Source organism: Lolium rigidum, chromosome 7 (assembly GCF_022539505.1).
Source record: "Lolium rigidum isolate FL_2022 chromosome 7, APGP_CSIRO_Lrig_0.1, whole genome shotgun sequence".
Taxonomy (NCBI): domain Eukaryota; kingdom Viridiplantae; phylum Streptophyta; class Magnoliopsida; order Poales; family Poaceae; genus Lolium; species Lolium rigidum.
Genome location: NC_061514.1, coordinates 342,305,796 through 342,324,021, shown reverse-complemented (window position 1 = coordinate 342,324,021; position 18,226 = coordinate 342,305,796). Strand labels below are relative to the sequence as shown.

At 48.8% G+C, this 18,226-nt stretch overlaps 1 pseudogene; it reads right to left on the bottom strand.

The window, feature by feature from the left end:
* Positions 1 to 16,838: 16,838 nt before the first annotated feature.
* On the bottom strand, positions 16,839 to 17,957 carry LOC124673553 (annotated as a pseudogene).
* Positions 17,958 to 18,226: the final 269 nt, after the last annotated feature.

Below are 18,226 nucleotides of genomic sequence, written 5' to 3'. Positions count from 1 at the left end.
ATTGCTCCAAATACTTGGCCGATCTGAAGAGCGGCCACGTCAAAAAGAAAGGTATATTTGATATACATGTTATTGATGTCTATCTTACTGGTTCTCGTAGTAGTGCCTGGGTATTTGATACTGGTTCGGTTGCTCACATTTGTAACTCGAAACAGGAACTGCGGAATAGACGAAGCCTGGCAAGAGACGAGGTGACGATGCGCGTTGGAAATGGATCCAAAGTCGATGTGATCGCCGGTCGGCACGCTCCTCTACATCTACCTTCGGATTAGTTTTTAAACCTCAATAATTGCTATTTGGTACCTGCGTTGAGCATGAACATTATATCCGGATCTTGTTTAATGCAAGACGGTTATTCGTTTAAGTCCGAGAATAATGGTTGTTCGATTTATATGAGTAATGTCTTTTATGGCCATGCACCCGAGATGAATGGTTTATTCTTGTTAAATCTCGATAGTAGTGATACACATGTTCATAACATTGATGCTAAGCGAATTAAATTGAATGATAATTCTACTTATATGTGGCACTGTCGTCTTGGTCATATTGGAGTGAAGCGCATGAAGAAACTCCATTCCGATGGACTTCTTGAGTCACTTGACTTTGAGTCACTTGACAGATGCGAGGCATGTCTAATGGGAAAAATGACTAAGACTCCATTTTCTGGTACAATGGAGCGAGCTACAGACTTATTGGAAATCATACATACCGATGTGTGCGGACCAATGAGTGTAGCATCGCGCGGTGGTTATCGTTATGTTCTAACCTTCACGGATGATCTGAGTAGATATGGATATATTTACTTTATGAAACATAAGTCCGAGACTTTTGAGAAGTTCAAGGAATTCCAAAGTGAAGTAGAAAATCAGCGTAACAAGAAGATTAAGTTTCTGCGTTCTGATCGCGGAGGCGAATATCTGAGTTATGAGTTTGGCATGCATTTAAAGAAATGCGGAATACTTTCACAGTTGACACCGCCGGGAACACCACAGCGCAATGGTGTGTCCGAACATCGTAATCGAACTCTCTTAGATATGGTTCGGTCTATGATGTCTCTTACCGATTTGCCGTTGTCGTTTTGGGGTTATGCATTAGAGACAGCCGCATTCACTTTAAATAGGGCACCATCTAAATCCGTTGAAACGACACCGTATGAATTATGGTTTGGGAAGAAACCTAAGCTGTCGTTCCTTAATGTTTGGGGTTGCGAAGCTTATGTAAAGAAGTTACAACCTGACAAGCTAGAACCCAAAGCGGAGAAATGCGTCTTCATATGATACCCTAAAGAAACAATTGGGTACACCTTCTATCACAGATCCGAAGGCAAAATCTTTGTTGCCAAGAACGGATCCTTTCTTGAGAAGGAGTTTCTCATTAAAGAAGTGAATGGAAGGAAAGTAGAACTCGACGAGGTTGATGAACCTTCTCTCATAGATCAGAGTAGCGCAGTGCCGGAAGAAGTTTCTGCGCAGCCTACGCCGATAGGAGAGGAAGCAAATGATGATGATCATGAAGTTTCGAACGAGGAAGCTACTGAACCTCGCAGATCGACGAGGGAACGTACCACTCCTGATTGGTATGATCCCTGTCTAAATGTCATTATTGTGGACAACAATGATGAGGACCCTGCAACGTATGAAGAAGCGATGATGAGCCCAGATTCCAACAAATGGCAAGAAGCCATGAAATCCGAAATGGGATCCATGTATGATAACAAAGTATGGACTTTGGTAGACTTACCTGATAGCCGCAAGGCTGTCGAGAATAAATGGATCTTCAAGAGAAAAATAGATGCTGATGGTAATATTACTGTCTATAAATCTCGGCTTGTCGCAAAGGGTTTTCGACAAATTCAAGGAGTTGACTACGATGAGACTTTCTCACCTGTAGCGAAGCTAAAGTCTGTGAGGATTTTGTTAGCAATAGCTGCATTTTTCGATTATGAGATTTGGCAGATGGATGTCAAAACGGCGTTCCTCAATGGTGATATTGAGGAAGAGTTGTATATGGTACAATCCAAAGGTTTTGTCGATCCTGAAAATGTTGACAAGGTATGCAAACTTCAGCGTTCCATTTATGGACTGAAGCAAGCATCCCGGAGTTGGAATCTACGCTTTGATAGAGTGATCAAAGACTTCGGTTTTATACGGACTCATGGTGAGGCCTGTATTTACAAGAAAGTGAGTGGGAGCTCTGTAGCGTTCCTGATATTATATGTAGATGGCATATTATTGATTGGGAATGATATAGAACTATTAAGCAGCGTTAAAGGTTATTTGAATAAGTGTTTTTCAATGAAAGACCTTGGTGAAGCAGCATACATTTTAGGCATCAAGATTTATAGAGATAGATCAAGACGCCTAATAGGCCTTTCACAGAGTACATACCTGGACAAGATTCTAAAGAAGTTTAGAATGGATGAAAGCAAGAAAGGGTTCTTGCCAATGTTGCGAGGTAAGGTCTTGAGTAAGACTCAAGGTCCGGCTACGGCAGATGAAAGAGAGAGGATGAGCAAGATCCCCTATGCTTCGGCAGTAGGCTCTCTCATGTATGCCATGTTGTGTACTAGACCGGATATCGCACATGCTGTTAGTTTGACCAGCAGATATCAAAGTGATCCAGGAATGGAACACTGGACAGCGGTCAAAAATATCCTGAAGTACTTGAAAAGGACTAAGGATATGTTTCTTTGTTATGACGGTGACCAAGAGCTCGTTGTAACCAGTTACACCGATGCAAGTTGGAACACCGATCCTGATGACTCTAAGTCTCAGTCTGGATACGTGGTTATATTGAATGGTGCGGCAGTAAGCTGGAGCAGTTCCAAGCAGTGCACGGTGGCGAAATCTTCAACATAATCTGAATATATAGCGGCTTCAGAGGCTTCATCGGAAGCGGTATGAATGAAGAGGTTCATTGTTGAGCTTGGTGTGGTTCCTAGCGCATTGGACCCGTTAGTCATTTATTGAGATAACACGGGTGCCATCGCCAATGCAAAGGAACCAAGGTCACACAAGAAGCTGAAGCATATCAAGCTGCGTTTTCATTCGATTCGCGAATACATCGAAGATGGTGAAGTAGAGATTTGCAAAGTACACACGGATCCGAATGTTGCGGATCCGTTGACTAAAGCTCTCCCTAGGGCAAAGCATGACCAACACCGGAATGCTATGGGTGTTAGGTACCTTACAATGTAATCTAGATTATTGACTCTAGTGCAAGTGGGAGACTGTTGGAGATATGCCCAAGAGGCAATAATAAAGTGGTTATTATAATATCTTTGTGTTTATGATAAATGTTTACATACCATGCTATAATTGTATTAACCGAAACATTGATACATGTGTGTTATGTAAACAACAAGGAGTCCCTAGTAAGCCTCTTGTATAACTAGCTTGTTGATTAATGGATGATCATGGTTTCGTGATCATGAACATTGGATGTTATTAATAACAAGGTTATGTCATTAGTTGAATGATATAATGGACACACACCCATATTACGTAGCATAAGATCAAGTCATTAAGTTCAAAATGCTATAAGCTTTCAATACATAGTTGTCTTAGTCCTTCGACCATGAGATCATGTAAATCACTTACACCGGAAGGGTACTTTGATTACATCAAACGCCATTGCGTAAATGGGTGGTTATAAAGATGGGATTAAGTATTTGGGAAGTGTGAGTTGAGGCATATGGATCAATAGTGGGATTTGTCCATCCTGATGACGGATAGATATACTCTGGGCCCTCTCGGTGGAATGTCGTCTGATTAGCTTGCAAGCACATGATTAGATCATGAGAGATGACATACCGCGGTACGAGTAAAGAGTACTTGTCGGTAACGAGGTTGAACAAGGTATGGAGATACCGATGATCAAACCTTGGACAAGTAGAATATCGTGTGACAAAGGGAATTGGCATCGTATGTAAATGGTTCAATCGATCACTAAGTCATCGTTGAATATGTGGGAGCCAATATGGATCTCCAGATCCCGCTATTGGTTATTGCTCAGAGAGGAGTCTCGACCATGTCTGCATAGTTCGCGAACCGTAGGGTGACGCGCTTAAGGTTCGATGTCGCATACGTAAATTTGAATATGGTATGGAGAAGAAGTTTGTTCGGAGTCTCAGATGTGATCCAGGATGTCACGAGGAGGTCCGGAATAGTCCGGAGAATAAGATTCATATAAGGGAAGTTGATTTCTGGGTTTCGGAAAAGTTCGGGATTTTTCCGGTGGTTGACTAGAAGGTTCTAGAAGGTTCTGGAGGGGTCCACCATGGGGCCCACGACCTAGGAGGCCTAGCATGGGCCGAGGGGATGCTCCCTGGCCTAATGGGCCAGGGGCACATGGCCCCAAGGCCCAGGCCGGCCAACCCCCTAGGGTTTCCATGGGGGGTCAACTTGGGGAGGGGAAAGCCCTCTCCCCCTCTTGGCCGCCGCCCCCAACCCTAGATGGGAAGGGGGCCACCTTGGCCGGCTGGCCCCCTATATAAAGAGGGGAGGGGGTGGCCGGCCACACCCCCATCCATTGCCTCCTCCTCTGGCCACCTCTCCCTCCACCATACGCTGCTCCGGCTTAGGCGAAGCCCTGCAGTTTTCTTCCTCCACCTCCACCACCACGCCGTCGTGCTGCTGGACTTTGGAGGAGATCTACCACACCTCCGCTGCCCGCTGGAACGGGAGAGGAAGGAGCTTCATCGACACCGTACGCGCGACGAGTACGGAAGTGCTGCCGGATTGCAGCACCGGGGACGATCGTCTACATCAACAACGAGATTAATCTCGTAGACTTTGGAATCTTCGAGGGTTAGTCTCATCTCCATCTCGTTGCTTCGATCTTGTAGATTAGATGTTGGGTGTTCCATAGATTAGATCTGTTGGTTTTATTCGTCTTGCGGTAGGAAATTTTTTGTTTTCTATGCTACGAACCCCATCAGCAACACCTTCAAAAGTGATTTCTTTCTCCTACTGGTCGATTAAACCTTGGTTTATTACTGAGGGAAAATGTGCTACTATGCTCATCATACCTTCCTCTTGGGGTTCCCCAAAGGTGAGCTCTGCACTCATCAGACACCATGTAGGCGTGGGAGTGGGGACCCGGGCGAGGCACGAGGATGCTCTGCCCGATGACACACTTATTTATGGGTCAGATCGAGATGGCGCCGATCAACGGGTTGTAGGGGGTAGACATGGGGGAGCACCGCTGATGCCACCGGAGGGTTTGTAGCCCTTGTTCCTCCCATTGTTCATGTCGTAGCCTCCATGGTGTGGGTTGGGGGTCACTAGAGAGCACCATGGCTGCCCACCGCCTGCACCGGGAGCAGTTCTGCCACCAGCGGGAAGAGGGGGCGGGGGCCTTGGCGACGAAGGCCGAGGAGGAGGTGTTGGGGGAGCGACGCGCCACCTTCATTTCCTAAAGGAGATGTTATGGAAATTTAGGAAGGTGGGGAACATCGTGAGGAGAGGGCGATGCCAGTGACACTGTCAAAACGCTCGTGGAGGCCCTTGAAGACGTTGGTGACGAGAAATTCGGAGATTTGAGCGCCGACCTCGGCTAGTGCATCGGCCGCCGACTTCTGGAGCGTGAGATAGTCAGAGATGGACCGGTCCTCTAGCTTGACATTGCGGAATTTATCGGTGAGGCAAATTTCGCGGGTCTTCTTGTTGTCACTGAAGAGGCCGTGGACAGCCGTCCAAACTGTACGCGGTGGTTGCGCAGCGTCGATCGAGGACGTTGTGCGCATTACAAGGTCGACGATATCCATGGCCATGGGGCCGTAGAGTCAATGGAGAATCGTGGCATTCCAGCCGAAGCCACGTGGCATCAGTCGGGGGTGTCGCGGTTGTGAGGTGATCCTGGAGGGCATAGGTGGTGACGGCGATGGTGAAGAACGTGCACAACTTGCGGAAGACGTTGGACTTGAAGTCAGGGACGGCCGGGACGAGGAAGCGGATGCTCTCGATGGCGGTGGCCTACGCCCATAGGTGGGTGTCGGGGTGGGGCGCGGCAGGCTCGGACGGTGCCATGGAGGGGTTGCGGCCGGCTGCGGCGGCTAGGGTTGGGAGGAGGTGGAAGATGAGGAGCGGAAGCGGTTTATATTTTTTTTGCTGATACGATGTTAGAAGATCAATTAATCATACTTTTTTTTGCGAAATACAGTACAGACGTAGATGCTCACATATACACACATACCCTCATCCCTATGAACGCATACACGCACACCCTACCCCTGTGAGCACCTCCGAGAGACTGCGTCCAAGAAACTTCATCCGACGGGTCTTGAGATTGATGAAGTCACCACAGATGCCTCACTGTCGACGGGAATGTCGTCTCCCACTGAAGAATATTCCGCCTTTAATGAGACACCAAAGTGTTAAACCTAGGATTTAAACTCTAATGGACTAGGGGTGCCACTGCCCTCCTAACCACCCAACCATAGTCCACAGGTTGGTTCTCATCGATTAATCATACTTAGGTCTTCCTCATTGCATATATATAGACAAATATTACATAAATACGAGACCACACAAATAAGGATTCTCTAGATTTAGGGAATTATTAGAGGATATGTCACGCTATGTGACGTATCTGTCTAACAAGTAGATCAGAAAAAGATAATTAAAAGTAAAGATTACAAAGCAAATTATACAAGCTGATGTTGATCAATTTTGGTTCAAAATTTGGGTGGTGTCGAAGTGTTTTAGGTATAGATTTTTGCAAAGGGCACGTATCCTTTTTCTTGAAACTACAAAGGGCACGTTTCTAGTATGTCTCGTGTTCTTTATTACTTCATTCAAGCCTCGCAGATACTACAACTTTACATTACTTAGACTCCCGACAATACACGCGGATTAATCGACCATATATATATCTCTCTAGTTTCTGGTAGGCGTCGTTGCACAACTAAACGATTGCTCCAACGAAAACAAATCTGAAGTTATGGAGTCGATTCCCTCGTGGTCTGACCTGCCGCTGGATCTTCTGGGCCTCGTCGTCGCCCGCCTCCCTTACCCCAGCGACCGCGCTCGGTCCCGCGCAGTCTGCCGCTCGTGGCACTCCGCCGTCCGCCGCCACGGCCACCAGGTCCCCTGGATTATCAGTCCGGACGGCAAGGTCGGCACTACTCTCTCCGACAGCCGCTCGCATCACTTGCCTTCAGTCTCCGACAGAACGATGTGCTTTGCCTCCTCGGACGACTGGCTCGTGCTCGCCTTCTTCCACTTGTCGGAGTCTGAGACTGAGTACTACATCGACAGCTATGTCTTGCACAATGAATTCTCCAATACGTGTCCCATCCCCCTCCCCGAGCTCGAGCTCATCCTCCGCGACCATGAAAGAATCCGCAGATTTCGCGTACGGTCTACCCCTGATGACTTGGTCATTGCTGCTCTCACCACAAACGAGAATTATCCGCTCATTGTCATCAGACCAGGGAAGGGTGTTTGGTCGCCGGAGCCGCAAGCACGACCCTACATCTATATTGTTGACATTGCATTTCTTGGAGATACACTTTACGCAATAACCCAAGCCGAAGACCTCATCCCTCTGTATCTCACATCCGATGCTGATGGGAAGCCCATGGTTACCATTGGAAAGCGTGTCATCAGGCAACCATCGGAGTGCCATGGTTACGGCTGGTCGTATGCGTCTGATGATGACGAGGAGGGCGCTGGTACCAACGACGACGACGACGAGGATGATGATGATGATGATGATGATGATGATGATGATGATGATGATGTTGACATTGAGAACAACATCAATTATCTTACTTCATCTGAATATACATCCGATGACAAGATCATTGACCGGCACCTTATCGAATCATGTGGAAAGCTTCTGATGGTGAGGCCAGTTATGTGTTACCCTCCTGGTGAGTCCATCTTATCCATTTGCTTGGTAGATGTTTTTGAAGCTGATATGGACACAAGCGTATGGGTGCCACTGGATAATGGGCTTGCCAGTAGTCGAGCACTCTTTGTGGGTCTCAACTTTTCCAAGTCTGTTTCTGCACCTCGTGGAGAGGTGGAGGAGGATACCATCTATTTTATCGAGGTTGGCAGTGTGTTCAATATGAAGACTCCAACATGTAACCTACACAGGTTTTGTAATGATTATTGTTGGGGAGGTTTTCCAAACTTACTCTTCCCTCCGGAGTTGGCGCTTTAACGATGAAAGTACCACTCCATTATGGTAAATAATCAGATGTGATAGAAATTTCGTCTTGTTCTGTTCCATAATTCTTGCAGTAGTTTTATCTCAAATTTGAACTAAAACCACGGCGAGAATAATGGAACGGAGGGAGTACATTGTAACCTTTTTTTTTTCCTATACACACCATTTATAGCTATACATCAATAGTCATATATTTTCCATTAAGGTTTGTCAAATAAAGAGAATCTTAAAATTGTCTCAGTTTTTCATCTATTGGAGAAATTTGTAGTTATTTATCTTGTGTACTTTCTTACCAGTATGGTAGCCACACCTCAACTTCGACATCTTTGACACTGGCTATGCACATTAGGATGACCACATGAATGCTGGCCAACTAAAAAAAATAGTAGTAGAGCCCCGCGAGGGGCACCAGCAGGTGGAGTAGCGGCAAAACAACAACAAAAAATAGTCGAATCGAGGCCCATAAAGGGTCACGCTAGGCGTCGGGCGACCGATCGGTTGCACAGCAGCCACTCGTTTCGCCCATCGAACGATCCAGAATCACCATCCGATGGGTCGCTTTCATCTCTGCTATGCGCGCGTCCCATCGTGTCTCCGGTTGAAGCGAGGCATGCAGGCGCATCCACGCGCATGAATGAGCGTTCACATTGAAGCCTACTTGGGTTGGTTGGTAGCTGCCTAGCTGTGCCCGGCTCACACGCAAAGCTTGTAGGTGCATGGCAATACTGACATATCTGTACTCTACTTGCTTGTTACGGTGCACCTAGCTTTACATATACTTACACGTAACTTTTGCAACAATTTGTCTTAATATTTATTTTAGAAAAACTTATAAATCCCAAATCGGCTCGCAACATTTTGCAATCCGAAATACAACAAACCAGCATGCAACCATTTTTTGCAAAAAGAATTTAGAAAGATGCTACCACTGTGGCATGCGCTGCGCGGTTGGAGGGCTTACTTTATTTTGGTCATTTGAGTAGATCCCACCATATGTTGTTGGTGGGGGTTTTAAAACATAAGTAATCCAACCAAAAGTTGGTGTTTACAACAATACTCCACAATGATTCCAACAAAAAAAAACACAATATTTCGGCACTGATAATTATATGTACAAATAAATATATGTAAAACAAATCACCAATATATTAACAATAAAATTCTTAGGTGTTTACAACAATTGTCAACCACCATTTTAATAAAAAAAAGAAGAACACCAACACTAAAAAGAATTCTCAGCCAAAAATATCTTTACAACAAATCACCAATATGTTTACAACAATAATTAACATCAAAGCCAACAAAAAAGTGGGTGTTTACAACAACAATCGATTTTAACAAAAAATAATAATTCCAACACTAAAAAAATCACATGCCAAATATCTTTGCAACAAATTACCAACTTATTTGCAATAAAAAATAACAGCAAAACCAACAAATTTTGGATGTTCACAATAATAGCCAACAACACTAATAACCCGTGCTAAAAGAAATTACAACAAATCAAATAGTGATTTACAACAATATTCAATAAGTATATCAACTAACTCAATTAACTAATCCAACATTAGCAAAACTCTTGTGCCTTTTTGCTCATAGATTCATAAGTTATTTTTAACAAATTTCGTGGCACAAAATGTCGTCCATCGTGATCATGTACTTACCGACTCGGCACGACGACCTTGAATTCGGCTCGGCGGAGTGCCGATGGCACTTGATCCGATGACTTGGGCTCATTTCAACTGGTTGCTTCTGTGTTTGCAGCGAAAGACCGACGAGTCACTAGCTTGTAAAAAAATCAAAAATCAAATTAAATCTTTGCCACTTAAATTTCAATTAACCCTTGACATTTTTGTAGAACCACAATTAAAATATGGTCGATAGCTAGGTAGTGTCGTCGTATTATTTGGATTGTAGCCTCTCACTCCACATTTCTTTTGCAGCCCCTAGGCTGGTGGAGTATCTTGCAATCGAGTACTAGTACTAGCAGCTCGTACGTACACGAGTAGCAAAAGAGCAATAGCAGGTGGTCCTACCCAGTACCCACGTGAGAAAAGCAAGTTCTAACGTGAGGAGAGAGAGAGAGGACGCGTGCGGTATGAGCACCCTTGCTAGCTGCGGCGTGGAAAAGAGGCAGATGTGTGAGCTTGCTCGGCTGGGAAACAAAGCGAAGCGTGTGCGAGAGGGAGAGTGAGAGCGACCGATCTCCCGACGCGATCGGCAGCGTTTTCCGCCCATAAAAGTGCTAGAACAGAAAGAAATTTCAGTAGCAATTGGCAAAAGAACTAATTACTGATTGCCGTACAGAAATAATAATTATGCACACACGCTGCCAAGTTCATGCGCCATGATAAAACACAAGTTTGTCACTAAAAGTGCATTAATTTTCTCTTCCCAAATTCTATTCTTTGCCTGGGCACGCTCTAGTCTTAGGCGGTGCTCCCGTCTCTCCTCCGTCAGATCCGGATCTAGCGGTCTGGAAAAAAGCGTACCAATCAACCTGCACGTGGCTCTCCTCTCATCCACGCAACCCTTATCCCCGCGACCTTCCCCACCCACGAATTGCCGGAGACCCTGAGCGCCCTCGCCGTCACTCCCTTCCCCGGCGACCTCATGTTCGTCAAGCCCCCGCGCCACCCCGCCGGAAATTCCTGCTCGCGGTGGTCTTGCCCTCCGCCTTCTTCCGCCAACTCTCCACTTCCCTTCCCCAACCTCCCGCGAGTTTTGTCCCTGAATCGCGCAATGGCGCCATGGCCGCCCATATGTCGTTGACCTCCGCCCCGGCGAGCCGCCTATAGCTGTTGCGGAAGAGTAGGAAAACAACGGCGGGGAGGAGAAAGAGTTCAAGCTCGATCTTGAAGACTCGAACTCCGCGTCGAGATCTGACATCCCAACATCCCGCCTTGCTCAACCCCGTCTGCCCCTGCCACTGGAGCGCCATCCTACTCTTCCACATCTCGGCGGCAAGCTGGAGCTCCTCGATCTGGGGGAGGATGCAAGGGCCGCAACGCCGCGCCACACTTTGTTTTTCCCAGCGCGCGCCATGGCGCCCATTGTCCCCGCCTTGCGCTGGCTCCCGATCGAGAACAGCAGCGCTACAGCCATGCCCGTGCACGCAAGCAGGCCAGCAGGCTACCTTTTCCTCTCCTGTGTGTATGTGGCGTCCTCTTCCTCTCTTGTATTTTCTTGCCGCTGTTCATGCGCTGCTACTTATTATTACCACTTGATCTACTCTATTGCATATTGGTGATGTGGTTTTTTACTTCCAGATCAATAGAAGGATCTAAACTATGTCCGCTAGATGTATTTTTTGCAAACTAACTTTTGCCACTTAATTTTTTTTATTTCCAGATCGGTAGATGTATATTATTTCAATCTATGTAGTTTTTGGAGTAATATTTGCGTCTTAAATTGTTCACTTTCAGATCAGAAGATGGATGTAACTATATTAATTTCTTTCTCTACTTTGGATGTAATTTTTATCATTTTCTACATCTAGAATTTTTAGTAGATCAAGGTGTAAATCACTAATATATTAGTGATCCCAGTATTTGTGACTTTGGATGTAATTTTAATCATTTTCTACATCCAGAACTTTGAATACATCAAGGTGTAAATCACTAATATTTCTGTGGTCCCAATATTTGTGACTTTGGATGTACTTCTTATATTTTTTTACATCCATAGTTGCATTTTTTACATCCTCAATTAGATCACAAAATAAGTGTTATAAGATGTTTTTTACTAAGGATGTTTTTTTTTTGGAAAAACTAGATGAAATTTTGGGCGATTTACACAAAAATAACCCAAAAGTGGAAGAAAAGCACAGACTAACCCTCCGGCGAAACTATTTCACCAATCTAACCCTTTTGTGTGGTGCCCCTCCCACGGGCGCCACACATGCCCATGTGGCTCCCCTCCTGCCGGCGCCACACACCCAGCCGACGTGGCGCCATCGACGCTGAGCTGGTGCGCCCATCCGACGTGGCAGCATGTGTGGCGCCCCTCCCAACGGCGCCACACATGCACTTGTAATCCCCCCAAACATACTGTAAGACAATTCCTCTGGGACTTAGCCATTTTGCGAGGCTCGATGTGTGGCGCCGATGCCACGGGCGCCACACTAGCATGTGTGGCGCCGATGCCACGGGCGCCACACATAGAGGCTCGCGAAAACGGCTAAGGACTTATCGTCCGGAGCCCCTGGATGTTTTGGTCCTAATAGTTCATATAAGTTGGCATGTGTGGCGCCGATGCCACGGGCGCCACACTAGCACTTGTGGCGCCGAGTGGGAAGGGCGCCACACATGGACTTGTGTTGAAAACATGAAAAATCCTACCAAACTCCAACAGATTACGAGTACAACATTGGACACAACAAGTAGCAATTTCATGACATACACATATAACACTTCATAGGTCACATTGTAGCACGTAGATTCAAACAACAAGTAGCATTACGGACCATGGTTCGAAATGACATAGGGTTCACAAATCGATACTTATGAATATAGAGTTCACAACAACACGTAGCACATCCTAGTTGCGTCCTCGACGTGCCGTCCTCGTGGGCTGCTTCCGGACGGCCATCCTCTTCGTCCGCTGCCTTGGCTGCTCCCGCCGCTGCTCCTGCCGCTGCTCCCGCTCGCTGCTCGCTCCCGCCGCTGCTCCTCGCTCCTCCTCCTCCTCCTCGTCCTCCTCCTCTCGAAGAGAACGGCTCGTCGTTCCTCATCCTCGACATAGCTGATCTCCGCGGCGGCCCGTCATCGGTGACAACCTTCTTTCCTCGGTTGACATAATCTTCCGGAGTGTACCGGTTTGGAGCCTTGCCCCTTGGCTTCAACCGGTAAGCTGACCGTTGCTTGGAGGTACGCTTCGGAAGTACGCCTTGACTCGGAATTAGGTCGTCCTCGGGAGGAATCTGCACAAACATGAACACATGAGATTACAAAAGTTGAAATTAGTAAGAACATGTTTCACACAGCAACAAAATAGTCCATACATGTTCTTCGAAGAGGAGGATGTAGGGATTTCGCCTTCGCGGCAACCTAGCAAGTTCGCTAACCGCCGCATCTTTCGTGCGGTGTTCACGCGTCATGGAACTCACGGTTACAAAGCCACCAGTAACATAATTGCGTACATTCAAAGTTGGTGATCATACCTTAACGAAATTCCGCAACGGTCCGACAGGCTTTTCATCTGTGTGGCTCTGCTCCCACACAACCTCGCACTCCTCAGCTGTTTTCTGGATCTCCTCCCGCTGTGACAAACATAGCATACACAATTTAAGCAATAGAAGTCGATCTCCCTCTGCGAGCAAAAGTGTCGTGCTGGCTTTGCCCAACCTCATCGAACTGGATGGGGTCGTCCAAGATCTCTTCACGATACGCGCGCTTCACTAACTCGATACGCGTGTTCCGATGGAACCACTCGAGGTAGTTGTTGAAAGCGGTGAAGTCGTGAGGCACAATCCGCTCGGTGGCCAGCATTCCGTGCCGCTTCCAGGCGGTGTTGGAACGCCGTGATGTGGCCGCTATGATGGACCGGCCAATTTGTGATCTTCCTCTCGCCGCTGCCTATCAAGCCCGCAAGAATCAACAAGTTAGTTTGTACCTCTTCTATCAAGAATCTTCCATCGCATGATTCCGAAGTTTACCCGTGAAGCGCCTTGTCCGTGTCTTGCCACATTGGTGGGCACTCCCGATACAGCCCAAACCGTCTCATCACTCTTTGCGGCTGGTGGTGTTCAACAAGCCACATGCATATGAGTGGGCAGCGCATACGCCGTAACCGCGCCTCCTCCGTGCACTTGGGGTTTAGGTCGAGTCATCGCCGCGCCAATACGGTAGTAGCTACCATATGGCTCCCATTCCACCTGCAAGCATACAATTATTTAGTAGATGCCGGTAGAATCAATCAAAACTAGGATTGCAACTCCGCAGTTGATCGGTTACCTCGCTCAGCGGTAAGAGTGTCCAACTCCGCAGATGTACCGCTCGTACATGACCATTGGATCGCTCGTCATCTCCGAGACATTGTCCCAAAGGTATGCCCAAGTGGGCTCCCGATCGGAAAGTGAGGGAAATGAGGCCATGGCGTCTCGTTGAGTACCCCGGGACGCCCAACCGATAGGCGGTCCCGGCTCCATACGGAAAGTAGGAGCATGCATCCACCAATACCGCCGCTCCCAGTCTTGCTCCCGGCCCCGCGACAAGCTTCGTCCAACCGCGTACATAAGATATTTGGTTACTACTTTGTGTAGCGCACTACTATAGGAAAATAGTACATAGAACAAATCATCACCTGCCGGTAGAGGTAGGCAAGTGCCGCTGTTCCCCAACTCCACCGGTCGTCCAACACCGTAAGCGCCTTCAGCCAACACCAATGGGCCAGCTTACCCCCACCGTCGTGAAAGAGAGTCCTGGAAATCATGTACCATAAGTACACGCGGGCGTACGTCCTCCGAGTGTCCTCGTCGGCCTCTATGGGGCATTCCGCAAAGTTAGTTCTGATCCAAGTGAAAGACGCGCCGGCGGGAACTCTCTCCTTTGGATTTTCCGGCGGCGGAGGAGCCCCGCCAATAAGCCCCACCATTTGCTGGCGCCACCCATCGAAGCTGTGTTCATACACAAGTGGCTCGCCCCGAATAGGTAGTGCAAGGATCATGGAAACATCCCGCGAGTAGGGGCCATCTCGCCGGCCCTCAAGTGGAAGGTGTGAGTCTCCGGCCTCCACCGGTCGACAAGGGCGGTGAGTGCCGAGGGGTTCATGTGTGGCCCCCACGGCTTACAAGGGATATGAACGGCATAAGACCGGTAGGCCGGAGGAACTCCGTGTACCTCTCGTCATAAGGTATATCCGGTGTGCCATGGTAACGAATCTTCAAAGGGTGAAGATCCGTTCCCCTCTCCGTCATATGAACAGCCCGGTGCTCCCTGTCGTACTCTTCATCCAGAAGCCACACCATCCTACATGTTTACACAACCATATTATGAGTCATTCCACTAACAAAAATGAGCAACACATACATGAGAGTTCACATCCAAATACATGAGAGTTCCATACATGAGAGTTCACATCCAAATCTAGGGTTCATAGCCATTTCAACACATACATGTAAAATTTCATATCTAGGGTTCCACCAAATCTAGGGTTCATATCCAAATCCACCAACATATCCAAATCTTGCACTAACATATCAATGGTTCATATCTAAATCCAACATCAATTTCCATGTCTAGGGTTCATACCCAAATCTACCAAATCCACCAACAATAGTGGACGAATCAGAGGGAATCGATGGGGAATACCTTGAGGAATGGAGGAGGAAGGACTTGGCCGGCCGGATCTGACGATTCCTTGGTCGATTTGGTGGGGGGGCCGAAGGGGAGGCGGGCGGCGGCGGCGGTTGGGGGAGAAGCAGAGAGAAGAGAAAGAAGAAAGAGAGGGTCGGGCTGGGCGCGGGCGCGGGCGCCACACTTAAGTGGATGTGTGGCGCCCGTGGCATCGGCGCCACACATGCTAGTGTGGCGCCCGTGGCATCGGCACCACACATCGAGCCTCGCAAAACGGCTAAGTCCCAGAGGAATTGTCTTACGCGTATGTTTTGGGGGATTACAAGTGCATGTGTGGCGCCGTTGGGAGGGGCGCCACACATGCTGCCACGTCGGATGGGCGCACCAGCTCGGCGTCGATGGCGCCACGTCGGCCGGGTGTGTGGCGCCGGCAGAGGGGAGCCACATGGGCACGTGTGGCGCCCGTGGGAGGGGCGCCACACAAAAGGGTTAGATTGGTGAAATAGTTTCGCCGGAGGGTCAGTCTGTGCTTTTCTTCCACTTTTGGGTTATTTTTGTGTAAATCGCCGAAATTTTGCGTCTAAATTACAAGCGTCGGAATAGTGTGTAGAGGGTGCTTTTTTTTTCTTGTTCAATTGCATGTGCGTGATTAATTTGCATGTGCGTGAGCAGGGCCTGTTTTTTTTTCTTGGACTAGTCGGGGTCTCGCTCTGGCATGCATAACAGAGGAGAAAACGTGGGGCGGGGTGGGGACCAAATTTCCCTTTTTAGTAAAATGTGGGCAGCCACGACTGTTTCTTTCTATTTTAAGGTGGGGCACCGCCTAAGACTATACAGTGACTGGGCATCGTGTAGCAACGTCCTTTTCTCTTATATTAATTATTACAAGTAACCGATTTTCTCCCAAAGAGTTCCTTATTGTGGTTGTAGGGTTTTCTCTTATGAAAGGGTGCGTTTGGTTTGCTGCAGCGCCTATCGAGAGTTTTTTTTTTATCTAAGCGAAAGACAACTGCTGAAAACGAGAAGGACGAGACACGACAAACTGACGCCGGCCTTGCTGCCGGCCGGCAGGGCGCGAGTTTAGCGCGTTGCTGCATCTGGGCTGTAGCTTGAACGCTGGGAACTTGACCTGGTCAGTGCAGCGGCCCGGCATCGTCACCGGGCATCAGACGGGCTGGTGCCGGCGAGGTCGACGCACTGGTACAGCTGCGACTCGTTGAACGGAAGTATGAGTGCTGCTCCATGTTAGAGTAGGCGATTGTTACAGGAAATTCATTTGATCAAATCCGGACGTTGTGCTGAGCTTTCGTAGGAATCTAAACGAGACGCACACGGCCAAGTCACCAACGCTGAAAAATCAAAGATTTAGAACGCGGGGAACTGCACTGTGTCTGTGCACTTTCGTCCTTGCACCGGCCCCGGGCAGTCGACGGGGCGCGTGCCTGTGCGGTCGACGAACTGGTACACCTCGTACAGCTGCATCTCGCCGGAGACGCCCTTGTTGCACCCGACGCTGGGCTTCGACCCCGTCGCCGCCGTGATGGCGTCCAGGATGCTGCTCACGCCGTAGGTCGCCTCGTCCGACGGCACCACGCCAGCGTCGACGAGGATCCGCGCGCGTGAGGTTGAACCGGGCCTTGAACTCGAGCGCGCCGCGAAGTAGGCGTGCTGGTCCATGTTGGAGCAGGTGCCGTGCTTCTCCCACTCGTGGCTCCAGAACCCCGTGTTGTGTCGTTGCTCTTGCACGACAGCGTCGCCCAGTTGCGGTCCATTCCGTTCTTCAGGTCGCCGACCTGCGACGGGTCGAAAGTGTCGGCGGCGTTGCAGAACTCCGGCCAGCACTCCGTCTTGTTCATCTCTCCGGAGGGACGGCACGTGGCGTAGTTGGGCCAGAGGCCGTGGATGCCGAAGTCCGCCGCCGGCTTCACGTTGCCCGGAAAGTAGCACCCGCCCTTGGTGTCGCAGAACGACCCAGGCCACTGCATTCAGAAACAGCCGTTCAGCATCTGATTCATCATGTTCAAGCATGGTACGTAGAAGAAATGAGAGTTGTACCTGCTGAACATGGTACTCTAGAAGAAATCAAAATCGGTAGCCGAGGAGGAGGAGGAGGAGGCGACAAGGAGGGGAAGCAGGAGGAAACATTAATAACGTGGTTTCGGCATCAAGGATCTTCGCCGGCAGAACAGAAGTTTGTTGCTTAATTTTGTCCATAAACTCCACCAACCTAACCCACTACCTTGGAAGAACTGGTTTTTCTCACATGCAGGTATAAGACCTTGGGGAACCTTCCCCTTCCCCCTCCTTCTTAGGGAGGATCATCGAGGAGTGCCTTCCGCTTTACCGGGATATCACCCGGGTGACGGTGGTGTCCGGCACTACCACCTCCTTCTGGCACGACAGGTGGCTTCCAGGCGACCCGCTGGAGAAGCGGTTTGCTGCGCTCTTCACCCACTGCACTCGACCCCACGCTTCGGTGGCCATGGTGGCCGTCCACGGCCTCGACCTTCAGGCACGGCTCTCCTCTGTGGCGGAGGGGGAGCTTCGCCTGGCTCTGCAGCACCTTCACGCCACCCCTCTTCGGGAGGGTCCGGACCTGCGGCGTATGGCTTCTCCAACCGCGCCGGTCTTCAGCACCCGGCTGGCGTACCGGCTTCTCTCGCCCGTTCACCCGCAGGATACTTCTGCCTGCCGATCGTGGGCCTTGCGCCTCCCCACGAAGCTGAGGATCTTCGCCTACCTCGCTGACATCG